This window comes from Microcebus murinus, chromosome 6 (assembly GCF_040939455.1).
Source record: "Microcebus murinus isolate Inina chromosome 6, M.murinus_Inina_mat1.0, whole genome shotgun sequence".
Taxonomy (NCBI): domain Eukaryota; kingdom Metazoa; phylum Chordata; class Mammalia; order Primates; family Cheirogaleidae; genus Microcebus; species Microcebus murinus.
The window spans coordinates 31,412,197-31,424,929 of NC_134109.1; the positions used below are offsets into that span (position 1 = coordinate 31,412,197).

A 12,733-nucleotide genomic window follows, 5' to 3' on the forward strand; every position below is an offset into this window, starting at 1 on the left:
GTGGTGGCCTGCACCTATAAAATTCCAGTTACTCAGGAGGCTGAGTCAGGAGGATTACTTAAGTCCAGGAGTTTGGGACTGTAGTGCACTATAATCACACCTGTGAGTAGCCACTGCGTTCCAGCCTGGGCAACATGGTAAGACCCCATCTCTAAAAATAAAATTTAATTTAATTTAATTTTAAAATATACACACATAGTATACTACCATGTTTTCAAAGAAGAGTGGATTGTGAATATATATACTTGTATTTTTTTAATGGAGGGATAAACCATAACACTTTTTTAAACAATTACCCACGAGGGATGGAGGAAACAGGGTTGAGGATACAGGAATATAAGACAAATTCCTTTGACTATACCTTATTTATAATATTTGACTGTGGATTTATGTGATCAATTTATATAATTATAAAACAAAAAATATGTTTACTATACATATAAAGTACTATATAGAAATCAAAAGTAAAAGGTAATAAGTGAACCCAACTGTGTATTCAGTTGATAGAATAACCACACAAGGAAGAACCATTCGAAATGACAATATAAAAATTTGTACATCCCTAGGGTATAAGATATACCCTAGGGCTAAAAAAACTACAAAGACCAAACCCCGCTTAAGTGGTATGTGTGTTGGTATTCATGTTCTAAGACTGATGTGTATGTGTGGTGTGGAATAAATCAAATAAGTAATTTGTTAGTGACATCGAAAACGAAAATTTGAGGTGTGGCCAAAGGTGAAACTGATATAAGGTTAATGAGGTTGCATAAAAATATCTACAAGCTTGAATTTGCACTAGAAGTATCAATATGAACTCATCAATTTTATCCTAAATACATACATGTACACACTCATCTGTTCTAGCTCAGGGGGAGAATGCTGATCTGCCAAGATCTCTGACAACCACACTTCTATGATATGAGGTAATTATCAATCTATTCCAGTTGAAGTCACAAAGGTGTTCCCAGAATTTTTGTGTTGATGTACATGTGGGTAGAGCTCTAGATAGCACATAGGAAGATAAGGCACCAGCTGTAACTGAGATCTCATGACCTGGGGCCTGGGTTCCAGTCCTCAATTTTGTGGATCACTTTGACTCCATAACAGCTTCCTAGTGCTTGATTCAACTTTAAATTTTTATGGACTCTATTTTCTATGACCAAAAGTTTTGCTGTTGATATATATTTCCACAATACAGTAGGCACTTGATCTTAGCCAAAAGGCCAAGAAGTGATCCCACAATATTGTACGAACTGTGGCAAACTATTGAACACTTAGTTTGATTAACACATTAAATCTTTCAGAAATTTCTATTTAAATGATCAATAGAGGGAAAAAAGAATGAGTAAAGTAAGTGAGAGCTTTGGAGAGGTGAGGGAGGAACTGAGAGACCAGCAGGCGAGAGGGTTCATGAGTGTGTGGACTCTGGGGTTGTCCCGGGAGTGGGATGAAAAGGAAAACTGAAGCAGCCAGTCCAGACGTAATCCAGGATGTGCTCTAGGACCAGTCTCCCACCCCACCCAGAGGGGCCCGGCTCCAAGTCCCTGGTACACCCACATTAGATACTCGCGGGACCTGACTACCAAAGCCCAGGGCAGGGATTCAGAGGGTGCAAGATGACACTCACTAGAAGTCACACGTTTCCTGGCACAGTGATCCACTGAGAGTGACTCTCCATCTGTGTGCCTAATTCACCTTGGCCCTGGCTTCTGCTAAAAATAGCTACTCCACAACCTCAGCCATGGCTGCCTCTGAAGAAAGAGCGGGAAGAAGCCACATGGTATAGCGGCAGAGAGCCGTGGTTTAGGTAAGGGGGTGGTGTTTCTAGTCCTCCCTAATGGGAGCTCATTGAAGGCCAGGCCTCACTGTCTTTGTCTTCAGCGCCCAGTATGGGGCATGACACCTTGATCCATATGCGCGCACACGCACGCGCACGCGCACGCACACACTCATACACACAGCAGCACAGCAACCTTGGACTCAGTGACAGACGAATAGAAAATGAGATTAAAGAACAGATCTATGATAGCCCTAGAAACATTGTGAAGGTTTTCATATTTCATTTGTATCATCAAATATAAACTTTTTTTAAAAAAGTGGAAAATTTAAGAATAAATTTCAGCTAATACAAATAATATGCAAATCTTATGCAAATGTTGGTCCCTGGGTGTTGGCCATGGCGAACCAGCCTTGTTTGTCCTCACTCCCACTCCGTGGCCTTCTCCAGCCCCGGGGGCTGCTTGGCCAGCGCTGGCAGCACGTAGCTCGGCTCCAGCCGTGCGGAAGCACTGATTATCCTTGGCAGCAAGACCCAGGCTTGTGACTGGCCAGAGGAGGTCTGAGGGTCATTTCGGTGGGAATTTCTCAGAACTATTTCTTTCCAAGCAGGCTGAGGATAGGAGTAGGGCTATGCCTAAGATTTGGAGAAACCTTACACCAGTTTGGATTCCCTGCCTGGCGATGCCACATGGCCCAATGGTATCCATGGGTTCCACAGCACTAGTTTCTAAAGAAAATCCATTCATAAAAATAAGATGGTTCATAGGAATAACAGCTCAATAGGCACAGGCTCTATTTGGGGGTGACTAAATGTTTTGGAACTAGACAGAGATGGTTGCACAACATTGTGAATGTCCCAAATTCACACTGAATTGTTCACTTTAAAATGGTTAATTTTATATTGTATGAATTTCACCTCAATAAGAAAATAAGACAGTTCAATACAGTGGCTGCTGAGTAGAAAATTAATACCCAAGAATCAATTACCTTGACATAGAAAGGAAATATCCAGTTAGAACACGAAACTGAGTGGGGGAAGGAGGCTATTTTAATGAAGCAAACAAAGCTAAAACTATGAAATACCTAGTATTAAATTGAACAAGAAATATGTGACGTGTATGCATTTAAAATTATTTAAAATTATCACACTTAATTTGAGGATAGGGCAGAAATAATTTGAATATACATAGAAAGCCTTGAATATGTATGGAAAAATTTGCCACATTCCTGGATAAGAATTCTGAATATTATCCAGATGGTAATTCTATCCACAGTATTCTGTAAATACAACCAATCACAATTCCCAAACTTTTTTCTGTATCTTGATAAATTTACTATAGAATTAATTCTAAAAATACAGAAAATTGAATGTGTAATATGTGCAGTTTTCCCATGACCCTAAACAGCACAGAAACTTCTTTCCACGGTCATACGGTATCATCTTACATGTGTGTAGACATTTTTGGAAAAGTGGTAAAGCACAGTGGTGGAGATCTCAGGCTCTATAATCAGAGTGGATCCCAACTCTGCTGCTGAAGGTTGTGTCTACGACCTTGGCCAGGCGACTTAACCTCCCTGAGCCTTGATTACCTCTTTTGCAAAATGGGGAGAATATTAACCATAGATATGAGGATTCAATGGAATTTTCATTAATTTACGAGTGCTCAGCCTAATATTTGGTGCACAGTGAATCTCAGCATTCAGTAAGTGGTTACTATTACCTTTGTATAAATATATGATAGCATATATGTGATTGTATTATACACTGTGAACAGGTTTTTAAAAATGTTCTATCATGGACCTCTCTGCAAATCAAAACATATGTTTTTATTATCCAGTGCTTAACCAGGCACCCACACATACTATGTGCTCACAATGTATTTGCTTTATGAGGAAATCAATCCTAGCTCATCTTTTTTACTGGTTTGTGCTGGTTGTAATGGTTGCCCTGAGTTCCAGCATATGGATGTACTATAAATTAATCACCAGTCCTCTATTGGCAGACACGTATTATTTATAATGTTCACAAAATTGAGAACATTATCAGTATCCATTTATGAGGAGTATGGATAGACTTTGTATTTTAATAATTGAAAATGAGTTAAAACACTTCCACACCTGTATTACTTGTGACCAAGTATACCTAGAAGTCATTTCAATGAATTCCTCAACTAAAAATAGTAAAGATATTTCCATTTGGTGTGTGTGTGGGGGGGGGGGTAACAGCCAGGTTTTGACTACTCCTTTACTAGAAGGTGGTTGTAGGTGAGGGTCCCTCAGCTGGTGGGAGAGCCTGGCTGGGCCCCACTTCTCCATGGGCCTTTGTTGGTTTGACTCCCGTCTGCTTTTCCAGGAGAAATGGTAACTTTTTCCATGTAGGAAATGATCACCAAGTGAGAAGTGAACATGGTAGAAATTTCCCTAAAGAATCTGATTCAGAAGAAAGCCTAAAGCCCTAAGAGCCCTTCTATGTTGGCCAATTTGGTGATTCGGAGGTCTTCAAACTGCTGTGTCAATTAGACCCACAACCACATCTCCCACCAGCCAGCCAGCAGCAGGGGTCTGGAGCAGGCTCACCCTAACATTTCCAGGCTGAGTTAAGATACAAATGGAGGCCCCTCACTCACAGCCCACCACCCTTGTCTTCCTGCTTCCAACACCATCCTCCAGCAGAGGGGCCTTGCATGCACCCCTGTGTCCAGACAACCTAGCTCACATGTCCAGCTCTGTCCTCCTCCTTCCCCCCTCGGTAGATACCCTTGGCACACTCCAGGGGCAGAAGTGCATACTCTAGCAGCCAGGAGAACTGGCAACAAGCCTGTGGAAGTCCTGGAAAATAGAATGTGGTACAGAAAGGTGGAGGTGCTGTAGGTAGGCATGTCCCCTTAGCTCTGTGGACTCCTACCTTTAAGACAGCATCAGCTGGCAGAGGGCTGGAGCAAGGGCCCTGAAAGGCCGTTGCCTGGACACAGCCATCTTCCTGCTCTGAGGCAACACTAGTCTGAAGCAACCAGAAGCCCAGCCAAAGCTTCTACACATCAGCAGTTCAAGCTGATGATAGTTTTCCCTCTCAGGGGACATTTTGCAATGTCTGGAGATGTGTTTGGTTGTCACAACTAGGGGAAAGAGTACTACTGGTATCTGGTGGGTAGAAGCCAGTAATGCTTCTAAACAGCCTGCAATACACAGCCCACAGCCTCCTGCCCCCAACAAAGAATTATCCAGCCCAAAATGCCAATAGTGCTGAGATTGTGAAACACTATGATACACACATGAGTGTGGAGGCCAACAGATTTGGGGTTCAGACCCTGATTCTGCCACAGGCCTGTTCTGGGACCAATTATTTGATATCTCTGTACGTCATGTTTCTCATTTGTAAAATGGGGTTAATGGAAACTGTTTCACAGGGTCATTTTGAGAAATTAAAGGGACTTGATATATAAAATGCCCGGCACATAGTAGGCCCTCAATAAACGTTATAGGTGTTTCTTCAATGGGGAAGGAAGCAGACTTTGCGTTCTTCAGTGTCTCTGTGAGTCAATTAGAAGTGTTGGAGTTGGGAAGAGAAGATTTGAGCCAAGAGCAGCTTATATTATTTCTGAACTAGTATGGATGAAAGATCAAGAGGAAATATGGCTGCATAAAAATATGGCTGTACAGAATAATCAACTGGAAAAGTTATGTTTATACACAGTGCTTTAAGAAGTTGTGAATCATGTAAGGCTGAGATATGCCTCTGGAAGCTTTTTCTCTCTTCCACAAAGCATTCTCTATATCAAAACATCATGCCTACCCCTCCCCTGCATCCACATCCCCCACTATTTACTCTGTCAACCCCCAGCAGTCCCCAGTTACAGAGAAATCCCATCAGAGGTGATTTGCTGCCATCTGGTGGCAGAATTGGTAAAGGCAGTTGAGATCTTGTCCATTTGTTTGATTTTGCTGGTAAACACCAAATATGATTGGCCACACATAAGGCAATCAGTTTAACAGCATTCTAAGAGCTACACGAAATGTAAAGACAGACCAGCCCACCCTCCCTCCTTTTTTTTTTTTTTTTTTTTTTTTTAGTGGATGTGTAATAGCAGGTACCTCCCTCCTAGAAGCAGACGGAGACATTCAGGCTTCTGGGTAGCTGATGATTAATCATAACTTTGGCTCCTTCAAATCTGTTTAACATATGTTTAGTTGGAGTCAGGATCCTCTAGTTAATAAAACAAAAATCGTATAATCTCTTATGTTTAAATAAGGAATTTCCTTATATGTACGTATATAAAGCTTTAATCATTTACACTTAACCAAGGAGGGAGATCATTTACAAGGATGTAGATATAAAGCAATGTATAAAAGTGCACAAAAATTATTTTTCTGACGTCAGAAAAATATTCCCCAGCTTTCCTGTATTTCTTCTTCTCTCTTCTGTTTTCTTTTACAATTTTTCTAGTTGAGCAACTTTCTGAGAGGCAAATTGAAGGATTAAAATGTAGATATATGTAACCTTAACACTTGTATGCCCATAATATGCTAAAATAAAAATATATAAATAAATAAAAATAAAATGTAGATAATAAATCACCCCTTATTGATAACACTATACCAAAACTAGTCCAAAAACTGAGAGCGGTTCCGGCAATTACGTGTCCCAGAGAGCTGCCCAGCTGGTTCACCCCGACCTGTCTCTGCTCTTATCTTCTAGAAGGTGATCCTCCAGTGGGGAAGCCATGGCAGGGAAGCAAAGAACTGAAGAGTCTATGGAACGTGTCCTGAGAGATTCCCAGATGTTTATGTAGCACCTTCATTGAGTACACACAAAGGCGATGAACATTAGAAAAAGAAGAGAATGCCCCTTCCAAGAGAGTTAAGCCCCTACAGGATAGGAAGGATTTGGAAACAGGGTGTGGTCAAAGAAGGCCTTGTGCATCTTGCTAAAGAATTCAGATTTTAATCCCGTGGCACACGGAACGTACCTGTGCGTGTGACGAGCAGGACTGGTTTTGGGAGATTACGCGGGCAGCACCGTGCAGGATGGTCTGGGGAGGGAAGACTCAAGTGGGGAACTGTTGGTTATGGGGTTGAACTGATTCGGCCATTCCTTGGCTTCTCAGAAGAGAAAGGTGAGAGCAGGGGTGAGAGGGCACCTCCATGCCGGATGTGACTGGCCTACCTCCCTCTCCTTGCTGACTCTCCCCTGAGGATGCGCAGTGACTGATCCGGAAAGGTAAGCTCGGGATAGGAAACCAAGGGAAGCTGTCCAACTTTTCCCAGCCTCCTTCTCTCCGGGGAGGCTTCCGCCTTCCGGCTTCCAGCTTCCGGTGGGCAGCTGCCATTCCAGTGCAAGCCTCTAGGCGGTGAGGTTTTAAGGGTTTCTGCTACGTTGCTAGCCATTCATTCTTTGTATTTTTTGCAGATCTTCCTTTTCCCTAACATTAAATGCTGAAGTGCCTCAGGGCTCTGACATCTTCTCTTCTGTATCCGTCTCTCTCCCTGATTTGCTGCTGCACCGGACGTGAGCTGATGGTTTCCAAGGGAACATCCTGGCATCCTCCACACTCCACCTTCCACATCTCCACTGGGATGATGCAGAGACCTCTACTCAACATTTCCAAAATTCACTCGTGAATTACCTCTCCCCAGACCAGTTCCTTCCCTAGTCCCTTCTCTCTTGGACTCGCGTTTCTCGTCATCTCTACTTTCAGAATCCACACATTCTTGCCACCCCCCACTGTGAACACTCTAGTTCAGTGCTGTCCAACGGAAACATAACACGAGCCACAAATGCAAGCCACGTATGTAATTTTAGATTTTCTAGAAGACAAATTTAAAAAGTAAAATGAAGCGAGACTAATTTTAATAGTATATTTTAACCCAATACAGTGTAGTCAAAATACAATATTATCATTTCAACATTTAATCAATATTTTTAAAAAATATCAATGTGATATTTTATTGTCTTATTTCTGTATTGCCTTCAAAATTTAGTGTTGTGTATTTTAAATTGACAGCACATCTCAATTCAGACCAGCCACATTTTGAGTGCTCATAGCTCACAAGTGAATAGCACAGCTATAGGTCAAGCCACCTTTGTCTGTGGTCTGGATTATTGCAATCATCTTTCTGTTTCTACTGTTGCTCCCCTGAAGGCATTTTTTCACAAAACAGCCAGAGTGATGCTGTCAGATCATGTCACTTCCCTCTTTAAAGCCTTCAGTGTTCTCCCACCTCTCTGAGAATACAATCAAGGGTCTTCTCCTACAAGGCCTACAAGGACCAGTGTGCTCCAGCTGCCAGCTCCCCCTCCTTCCTCATCAACTCTCCCTCTGTCCCTCCTGTGGCTGCTTCACTGCCCAACCCTCCTTGCTGTCCTTCAAGGCTACCAAGCGAGCCCCAAACCCTCTCTGCTTGCTGTCCCCTCTGTACAGAATGCTGCTTCCCTGATTCCATTCTGTGCTCCACTCGACTTCTCCTCATCCCAATCCTGAAGTTCTTCAAAGCCAGCCAGTCACATGCCCATTGGGCAGTGGGAGTTTAAAAGAGGAGTTTGCCGATGTGGGCGCTCTCTGCCCAGCCATGCCTTCCAGCCATACTGATACAACTGCTGCTGACCACTACAGAGAACAGGAGGTTCCAGGATCTCAGCCAATTTCCCCAGGCCATGCCTGGGAAGAAGCACAGGTCGTCTCTGACCTCAGAGACCCCAGATTTATTCAAGTGACTGTCCTCAATCTTGGATATGGCCAAGGCATATACATGATAAATGCAAAGAAACACCCACAGACAGCAGAGGGCTGGGTTTGAGGCTAGCTGAGAGAGACATTCACATTCATGTGCTGGTCATCTCCACAAGGCTATTACTTTCCCCAAGCTTGCCTGTACATTTGTTTAATGCAGTGTTTATGTGGTCAAAGTCTTTTCTACTTCTTTGATTAAATTCTAACTAGCAGCTAGGTGTGGGATCATACCTGTAATCCCAGCAATTTGGGAGTCCAAGGCAGGAGGACCACTTGAGCCCAGGAGTTTGAGACCAGGCTGGGCAACATACTGAGACCCTGTCTCTACAGAAAATTTCAGAATTAGCCAGGGGTGGTGGCACATGCCTGTAGTACCAGCTACTTGGGAGACTGAGGCAGGAGGATCACTTGAGCCCAGGAATTTGAGGTTGCAGTGAGTTGTAATGATGCAACTGCACTCCAGCAGGGGCAACAGACCAAGATCCTGTCTCTTTAAAAAAAAAATTATAATTAGCATTTTTGGGGTCTTAGAAGCACCTCCAGCCAGATCTGAGTTGTTCCCAGAAGCAGCTGAGAGTCATAAGAGAACCTAGTGTAGAAAGGCATTGGCCATGGCTGAACACTTTAGAGAAGTAGATGTCTTGTCTGCTTAACTTATCTTGAAAAACCCATGTACCTGAGATGTGGCTATGTCTGCTGCCTCCAGGGCACCAACTCACTGCAGAAGGAGCCTAGTGGAAAAGGGTTACTGCGTCCCTTCTGCCCCATGATTGCTCAGAAGAAGGACATTAGGCCCACTTTTTGGCTGAGGGAGTTGATTTACAGGATCAAAAAACTAGCCCCAGCTGAGAGCTCTCTTACAGATGAACCCAAGGATGAAGAAGTTCCAAGCGGATATGAGCTTGGATATGAACACAGCCAACATCCAACTTGTCATTTCTGATGACCTGAAAAATGTCCACTGTGGGTGCTTCAGACAAAACAAGAAAGAGCATTCTGAAAGAATCAACTATGTGTAGTGGAGCTGGTTCTGAAGCCAGGGTCCGTCAGTCTGATTGAAGTAGTCCCAGAAGCTCCTTGGGTATGGAGGGTGCTGGCTCAGGGGGGCCCACTGGTTCCAGAAGGCAAGTGCAGTCCCCTGTCTCATGGACGATCTTGCTTCCAGTGCCCCTTCCTTTTGCAGAGAGGGTACGGTCCCAGCAGAGCCCACTTCCTCAAGCATTTCTTATTTAGTGACCGAGGCGATTACAGTTGAAGCAGGGTTTAGTTCCTGGAGAAGGATGTGGTTCTGGTGACCTATTGCCTGAGTCTCCAGGAGTACTCTGTCCTGAAAAGCTCTTCCTATAGCAGTAGCCACCATTTGGAAAACTTCTTTTTGCTATCAGGCCCACTGCCAGTCCTGTTCCCTCTTCCCTCTCTTCTCGCCTCATCTCGGTTATTAAAGACCTTAAAGGCCAGGTCTAAAAGTTCTGCTTGTGGGGTTTGAGACCACTTTTCAAGTTTTGGGAGTTTATATCGAATATCAGGAGCCGACAGGGATATCAAGTGCATTGCTAATATAGATTGTCCCTCCCTTGTGTCAGGATCTAAATTAGTAAAGAGGCGAATGGCCTCAGACAGTCGTGAAAGGAAAAGCGTTTGATTCTTATCCTGGCCCTGACTAATTTGTGTCTTCTAGCCCAGCAACCTTCTGAAGAGGGAGCTGGTACACAGGTGGGTAGGAGTTTTAGAATAGCTGGCTGGAGTGAGCATGGCTTGGCAAGAGGGGTGGAGACAGAGAAGAAGGAGGAGGAGGAGGGGAAGAAGTAGGGGGACATGAAGACAGTGGAGTTAAAGGGTTAGACAGCAGCACCAAAGGAGGGAGCCGATATAGAGGGGGAACGGGGGGTGGGGGCCGAAAGGGAAACATCATCTGAGTCAGAGGAGGCTGGAGAAAGAGGTAAAAAGTAACATGCAGCAGGCAGAGTGCAGATCAGATGTCAAGCAAGTTCACAGAAAGCCTGAACATAGAGGACTTCAGCCCACTTGCTGAGCCAGAAGCAATAAAGTTCGAGTTGTAGAATGGTATTATGATTAAAAGACCCATTCCCAGGCCAAATCTCCTGGTCATCTAATGTATGTTGTGTCCAGGTTGTATTGAAATAGGAGACTAAATATTTGGGTCAGAGGTTAGGAAGTCCCAAAATTTGACCGTCATATATCAAAAAATCTGAGAGGGGCGCCCCTGACCCAGACGACCTTCAGAGTTCTGATCAGACATCAGGCATCCTGAGATCTGAGTCAGACCGAAACCTAGAGATTCAGACAGAAAATGGGCATCCACGAGTTCTGACCCAGATCAAAACCTTGAGATCTTCCCCAAGGCCAGGCGTCTCTGGGTCTGGGTGAAGACCAAGGAGGGTGGTTAGGAGGCATTCCTCCAAGGCAGCCCCACCCCAAGTGGTAGACCCAGAGCCATGTTTTCCATACTAGACCAAACCAAAGAGCTACCACCCATAGACGCGAATGCACGACCATTTCCAAAGTCACTGAGTTCCCAATGGTATTGAGGGTGCCAAGAAGGATGTCCTGGGAGCTATGCAGCAGAGGGGGGAGCAGTTTCAAGACAGAGGTAGAAATTCGAGTTCCCCACATGGGCCACCAAAATGTTAGGGTGGAAACTCGCATCACAGGCTGAGAAAGAATTTTCAACTCAAAAGATCAGGATGTGTTTGAAACAAAAAATTTATTTTACTTTCCAAAAGAGAAAACGACATGGCACGAAAGAAAAAAGAAAGAAGTGCCAACAGTTAGGATGGGAGGTTTGGAGTATAGAGAACAAAGCAGTTGTTGTTAAGAAATGATCATGGGAGTCAGCTGTGTTTGTTTTTCTCTGTGCGACAGGCTTTATCAGTCTTTTCAGAATGTGTGCTGGCAGATGTCAAGGAGGGTTCACTCCTGCTGTCGGCTTAGTATTCTTCAAGTGCTGTAAAACAAACTCTCAAAGACAAAAAGTTAAGTCACAGGTGGTTAAGCAAACAAAGGGACAGTTGTGTGCTGTGTGCTGTGATTTTTCTCTTTATTTTTCTCCTTCACCTTATAGTGGATTTAATTTAATGCTGTGTATCACTCACCATTTAACAAGCAAGGATGTGCTCAACAACTCTCAGCTATCATTAACATAACACAAAAGATCCTCCTGCCTCCATAATTTTATGGACTCAGAGTGGGTACAGAGGGGATGTGAAGAAAAGAATGGAGGTTTTCAGCTTCCTAGAAGAGATCTTCTATTCTCTGCAAAGACACATTGCTGGGAACAGAGTGGACAGGGGAGGAGGGATGGCCAGGGAAAGAAGGTGTGTTTTCCCAAAGGGAAAAATTCACAGTAGGAGGTAGGAGGACTTTGGGTCCTGAGAAGAGGTGAAGAGGGAGAGTTGGTAGAGACCAAATGGTTTGGAATCCAGTTTAGAGGTCTATTGATGGGAGCTCTGCTGTTTCTGTGTGCACAATAGACACATCCCCAGACCCTGATCTTTAACAGATACTGATCAAGTAAGTACTCCTCATCCCTTTGAGCATCAGGCAGATGTATAAAAAATTAATGTCTTCCTTTGGCTTCAGGGCCCTTTGCATGATTGCACAAGATATCTGTGTGAATGGTGTCCCCAGCATTATGCAGTGCACAACCTGCACAATTGTACATGGGAAGCCTGCGTGGCCTCCACCTTCACATGCTTCTGCTTTGCATTGTGTACCATTTGGCCACCTGTGGTCTTATATAGACCATAAGGTCCCTGAGGGCAGGAACATGGATTATATAGTTTTTAACCTCCCACAGTGCCTGGTACTCTGTTGATTAATAATTCTCCTCTAGCCACTCTGTTAGAGGATCCTCTTCTGACTAGCTCCAGCCTCAAAGGAGGCTGTTTTCCTGGCCCTCCAGGAATGCTCATTCCAGGCACCACATAGCCTCATCAAAATCTAGTGCCCAGCCCTTTGTCTGCCCTGCCTTGGATACCAGCTCAACTCAAGCACCAGGATATCGTTAACATCAGAGACTCTCAGAGGGACATGGGGAGGGCACCCTCCCCTGACCAAAGGAGCTCCCAGTACATGTCACCAGAGCCATGGTGTACAGCCCCACAGGCTGTGCACTGTACAACTTCAGGTGACAACCTCATCATAGATAGGATGCATCATGTGTGGATCCCATCATGCAACCCTTATCCATGCAGGATTCCAGAAGC

General features: G+C 44.1%; 1 protein-coding gene across 1 annotated transcript in view; it reads right to left on the reverse strand.

Annotated features, from left to right (window-relative positions):
- The window catches only part of SMOC1 (SPARC related modular calcium binding 1), a 206,018-nt gene extending 199,049 nt beyond the window's left edge, over nucleotides 1-6,969 (reverse strand). The window contains exon 1 of the mRNA XM_076003910.1: nucleotides 6,747-6,969. The gene's annotated coding sequence lies outside the window, so the exon portion shown is untranslated. The remainder of the gene's footprint in view (nucleotides 1-6,746) is intronic.
- Between the last annotated feature and the right edge of the window lie 5,764 nt (nucleotides 6,970-12,733).